Genomic DNA, 6,000 nt, shown 5'->3' with positions numbered 1-6,000 from the left:
ACGCTAACTCCTAAGGCGACGCTTTACCATCACACAACTATTTATCATAACCAACATGCATTCAAGATAAATTCCTAGGTCGTTCATACAAAAACACAAGAAGTCACAAGTACTTCATAACATAAAAGGAAATTATTCAAGCTTGCTAAACAAACATAGGTTCAACTGTAACATAAAACACTCTTTAACTACAAAACATAAAACAGCTGTGACATGCCACTTATTCTCCTGCAACCTCCTCAGCAGTTAATAGACCATCCTTTCACGCGTTTCCTCTTCCTTCCGCCACTGCCACGGCTTCTCCACACGCCCTAGCTATGTGACCTGACTTACCACACTTGTAAGACTTCTGGTCCTCGGTGCATTCACGGGAGATGTGCCCCTTCCTCCCACATCGGTAGCACTGATTTGGACCAGCCTTGCATTCCCCCAAGTGCATCTTCCCGCACACCTTACATGCTTCCTTTCCTGCCATCTTCTGTGTCTTTCTCCCTGCACGCTCCACGACATCCCCAGCTCTCTTAGTTCCCTTCCCTTTTTCCCCATCTTCCACTTCCACATCATCCGCCGCCAGATCATCATAGACCATCTCCGCCAACTCGACCGCAGACTCAAAGGTAACAGGTTTGTTGGCCCTGACCAACATGCGGACCTTCTGGGGAAGTCCTCTAACATAGCACTTGATCCGTTTCGCCTCGGTGTTCACCATGTCAGGAACCAGCCTACACATGCGGTTGAATTCAGTGGTGTACTCACGATGTGTCATCTTGTCCGCCTTTAGATTCAGAAATTTCATCTCGGCCCTCTCAACCTCAGCATCAGCACAGAACCTTTTCATCACTAACTCCTTAAGGTCATCCCACCTCATGGCCTTAATCTCCTATCGGGTCTTCCTTTGTTCGACAGTTTCCCACCAGTACATGGCCTCATCGTCAAATGACTGAGTGGCATAACCCACTGCTTGGTCGGGACGGCATTCGCTAATGCGGATAACCTTGTCCATAGTGGCCATCCATTGGAGAGTAGCGATTGCGTCTCCCAAACCAGTCAGTTTTGGCGGGTCGCATCATTTGAAGGACTTATAGTTGCACCCACCTTGGCCTCTTCTCCTGTCATAGACTTTCACAGACTTATCCTCACTCGAGGCCCCTCTTTCTCCTTCCCCATCCTTCCTACCATCACCACCAGCCCCTTCAGCAGTTCGTTCACGGCTTCCAGCAGACCCTTCGGGATTCAGGTTCTTCACAGCAGCAACTACAGCTTGAACAATGGCTGCTTGAACTGCAGGGCTAAGTTGAACTTCTTCGTTGTTGTTCTGATCTCCTCCAGCGGCGCTTCCTTCATCTTCGGTGTGGGAAGCTTCTTCTACCGAGGGTTGCCGGACAAGACGAGGCCTGCCACGACGTCCAGTGCGACCCCCGTTTCCCACAAATTCTCCAGCTCCAGCCATCAGTATTCTAGAAGGGACAACACAAACATCATCACTCAAGGAACAATTTAGTACAAGGATAGCAAGGCTAACAGGTAATAACAGTGGCCAGCTGTGACTAGCTGATCACGTTGCTTTCCGTGTCCTATACACTTCCCTTTATGAGTCTCTTTGTGCTGGTTCTACTTAAGCAATTAGTCAAATCAAACAATCAATTATTCCTATCCCTGTCGTTCACATATCTTTTCTTTCTCATTAACATATATCATTTAAGCATACACTTTACCTTTACTGATCTTGCTTAAGCGACACATTGCATTCTTGGACTGGCATCTTCTTTCCTTTCTTACTTAAATCCCGTTCTCTGTTCGAGTCTAAGCATGTAAGATGCTTAAATCTCTCGAACTTTGCTCTGATACCAACTTGTAAGGCCCCGAACCCGGTGACCCTACTTTAGCGTCGGATTTACTCATAAACACGGTTCTTCAAATCAGAGTTTATTAAAACTTTTCGCGGAATATAAAACATCAATCATTTGTTACAAAACATTAAATCTTTTCTTTGATACCATAACACAAAACTTTATATTTAAAACATCTTTACTTCTTTCTTCAGATGCCAGCCGTTCAATCCATGCCGTGTGTCATCCTCATGCTAACTCTATAATCAGCTCACCTGCGTGCATACTAAAAGTCAGCTACGCTGAGTGAGTTCTAGTTAATCAAGCAACTTATCATACAACCACTTCATACAATATATACGTATCCGAAGACACATAGTCCACTGTCTAACATGCCACTGTTTAACCACTTAATTACCCCTATAGCTTAGCCTCTTAATTACCCCTACAGTTTAGCCACTTATGCCACTATATGCCACTTGATGCCACCTTAATAACGAAGTCACGTATAGGCTTACCCTACCACGTACTATCGTCATGCCACTAACACTCTTACTAGACTCTGCCACTTCTATCACACTCTACCACTACTTGTCTACAGCACTCTTTATACCAATACAATATTTACATAATAAGCAAGTCGCATCATAGAATACATACACACTAACAACCACTTGACAATCACTCTCCTTGACGATACGTGCAATATCCGAAGACCGTTCACGTACCGACAAGCATTACATAATAGTTACTTGTATAACATCTATACACTTACCACTTAAGGTAAGTGTATTCACACTTTCGCACCTAACCTGCTTAACTTACCACTTAGCCTCTTATTTACACCTACCACCTTGCCACTTTGCCACTTTAATAACGTATAACGTTATGCCACTTTGCCACTTAATAACGTAAAGCGTTATGCCACTTTGCCACTTTAATAACGTAAAGCGTTATGCCACTTTGCCACTTTAATAACGTAAAGCGTTATGCCACTTTGCCACTTTAATAACGTAAAACGTTATGCCACTTTGCCACTTTAATAACGTAGAACGTTATGCCACTTTGCCACTTTAATAACGAAGGCACGTATAGGCTTACCCTACCACGTACTATCGTTATGCCACTAACACTCTTACTAGACTCTTGCCACTTTTAACACACTCTACCTCTACCTGCCTATATCACACTTCATATCAGTTCTGTATTTACGTAATAAACCAGTCACATCATAACATTCGTACACACTATCAACCACTTGGAATTTACTATCCTCGATATATAATATTCGTACCTTTATTTTTAACCTGACAGTACGCGCAATATCCGAAGATCGTTCGCGTACCGACAAGCAATCATTCATATCCATCACATATATCGCATATGGCATACACTTATCACTTAGGATAAATGTATTAACAACACATCGAGTATGCACACAGCCCCGAAAACATAACAAGGAATGGGGCTAGAAACTCACCTGGACTCTGCTTCTTCCTCTGATATCTGTAAATCCCTTCTTTAACTGAGCTCGGCTGACTGTACAAGTTACACGTATCAATACTCGCCTGATCTAATCTGGTGGTCTAGTATTAGCTTACTTTTACTTATCGTTTTTAATTTATTTTCTAATCGAACTTGGCTTTAGGCGAAGTTGTCATCAGGCGAACTTAGCTCTAGGCGAAGTTGTCATCAGGCGAACTTAGCTCTAGGCGAAGTTGTCATCAGGCGAACTTGGCCGTAAGCGAAGTTATCAATTAGGCGAACTTAACTTTACAGCGAAGTTGCCATCAGGCGAACTTAGCTTGCAGGCGAAGTTCATCAGGCGAACTTAGCTTGCAGGCGAAGTTCATCAGGCGAAGTTCATCGCTTTGAAGGCGAAGTTGCCCAGATGAAGGCGAAGTTGCCCAGACAGCCGCTGTTTTAGTTTCTGATCGGCATTTCGAGCGATTTTAACACCCTTGCTATGGTTCAATATCACCCACTACGCTTCCCGACCATTTTCGGTCGTTTATACACTAAAAAGCTTGGATCTTTAAACTTCAAAGATCAAGAACCATACCTTTTTGGGCTTGTTTGGATCTCGTTTACTTGCTTAATCACAACCAACCGCTCTCTCTCTCTCGGACCTCGCTCTCCCTCTCCTCGGCTGCCGCCGGCGGTTGTAGGTGGTGTGTGTGTTTTGGAGTGTTTTTAGGAAAATGATGGAAAATGAAGATATTTTGGGGTTTTAGGGGATATTTATATCCCTTAAATCCCATTCTCATTTAACCCGTCTCCATTAATCCAACACTAGCCCGACTCATACCAACTCCTACTCTATTATTTATTTCCTGACAACCCGAGTAAACTTTCCCTCTATTAGTAAGTAATATAATTAATATCACTTTGAAATTTCGGGATGTTACATTTTACCCGTTGGAATCGCAATGGTGAAAGATTTTTTCCAGCGATGAAGATGTTAACGACAAATTTGCATAATCGAATCGGCAAGGACTTTGTGAATGCTTGTGTAATTTGTATCATCGAAAAGAAGTATTTTAAGGTGTTTCAAATTAAACTGTAATTGACTGTTTTCAAACAATGAAATCACGTATAGAACGACCGTAATATGTATTTTGTTTTGCTATATTTAATATAGTTCGCTTTATATTGTTCATGTAGTTCACTTTTATTGATTTTTCCCTCACTGAGTTATATATATGGATCTGCCACTACTATAGAATACGATGGGGGACTATACATACGGTAGACTTCAATTTAAACTATTTTGTTGTTTATCAGCACACGATCCCGTTTCCATCTTTCCAATTAATTCACCACACATGTATGCATTTTACTATCTCCTACCCTACACATAAAAACATGTCAAAGTAGTAGTACATTCTATATATGAAGACATCTAAAATTTACTTAATTTGATCATAACACACACAAGCATACAAGCATGCATGATTATGTATAGATTATTAATCAAAGAGATTTCGTGCTCTTAAGGTTTTTCTTTTCACTCTTTTAAACCTTTACCTAAATGTAAAATGTCCAGTAAATTTTAAAACCCCAGTTTTACTGAGCTATTATATATATATGATGATATGATTGTGTAAATAAATGATTTGTTTAAACCGTCAAAACAATCAAAACTCATTTGTTTTGGCTAATTTGACTAATTCGGCCGATCCAACCAACAGTCAGTTTGGTTTAGTTACTCGAAAATCATTGTTATAATTTCACTACATAAATCTCATCAAAGCCGACTGAAATGCACCGTAAGCATACTTAGTGTTTACAACTCTATGAAATTATTACTTGCCACATATTTAGTTTATTTATTTGAATGCCAATTAATATGTTAGAATGCTATAGGGTTTTAAAGTTTTCAAATCCAACAAGTATGTGGTAGAGTTATCTATTTTAAAGGGCAAAATATATCTTTCTGTCACATGGATTATTAACAATAATTGGTATTTTACTTGTTTAATAAGGCTGAATCGGGCAAAGTTGTTAAACACGAAAAAGCTTGTTTAGATAATCAACATGTCTTTCTACCATTTGCCTTTGATACATTTGGTTTTCTGGCTCCAGAGGCTGTGAAATATTTGAGTAGGGTTCAACGCGTCGTACACGGAACCTCTTCAGCTTCTAGGTCCCAAAGCTTCGTTTTTAGCAGGATTGGCTTTGCTGTTCAAAAGGGGGTTGCTGCGCAGCTTGTTGCCCGTTTGCCTGCCACTTTATTGTAATCGTTTTGTAGTAAATTATATAAAACTTCGATTGTGATGGATTCAGAATTAAAGAAAATGTAAACATCTCATTGATTATAAAATTTGAACTAGACAATACCTATCTAATTTAGATCAGAATCTTTTGGAAAGTTGTTTATTTATGTTCAAAACAAATAAATAAAATAATAACTAAAGAAAAAAAAACAAGAGATGTAAGTAAGAAAGAGTTAACAAATATCGTCGGTCGAAACTTAATAAGTCTTAAATGGACCCCATATTTCACCATCATATCAATCTTCGTATCTACATGTTTACCACTTCCACCCCTAGCAGCCCTTTTCATCTTATAATATTTTTTTTACTCAAATAATTATATACACTTACTCTAGATGATTTCGACCCGATCCAGACTGATTGAACATTTGAAAATATGGTCGGAAGTAGCTTTA

This window comes from Bidens hawaiensis, unplaced genomic scaffold (genome assembly GCF_021521415.1).
Source record: "Bidens hawaiensis isolate Kalapana, Puna unplaced genomic scaffold, B.hawaiensis_p1.1 tig00029870_1, whole genome shotgun sequence".
In the NCBI taxonomy this organism is placed as follows: Eukaryota; Viridiplantae; Streptophyta; class Magnoliopsida; order Asterales; family Asteraceae; genus Bidens; species Bidens hawaiensis.
Note: the sequence above shows the minus strand (reverse complement) of the source record.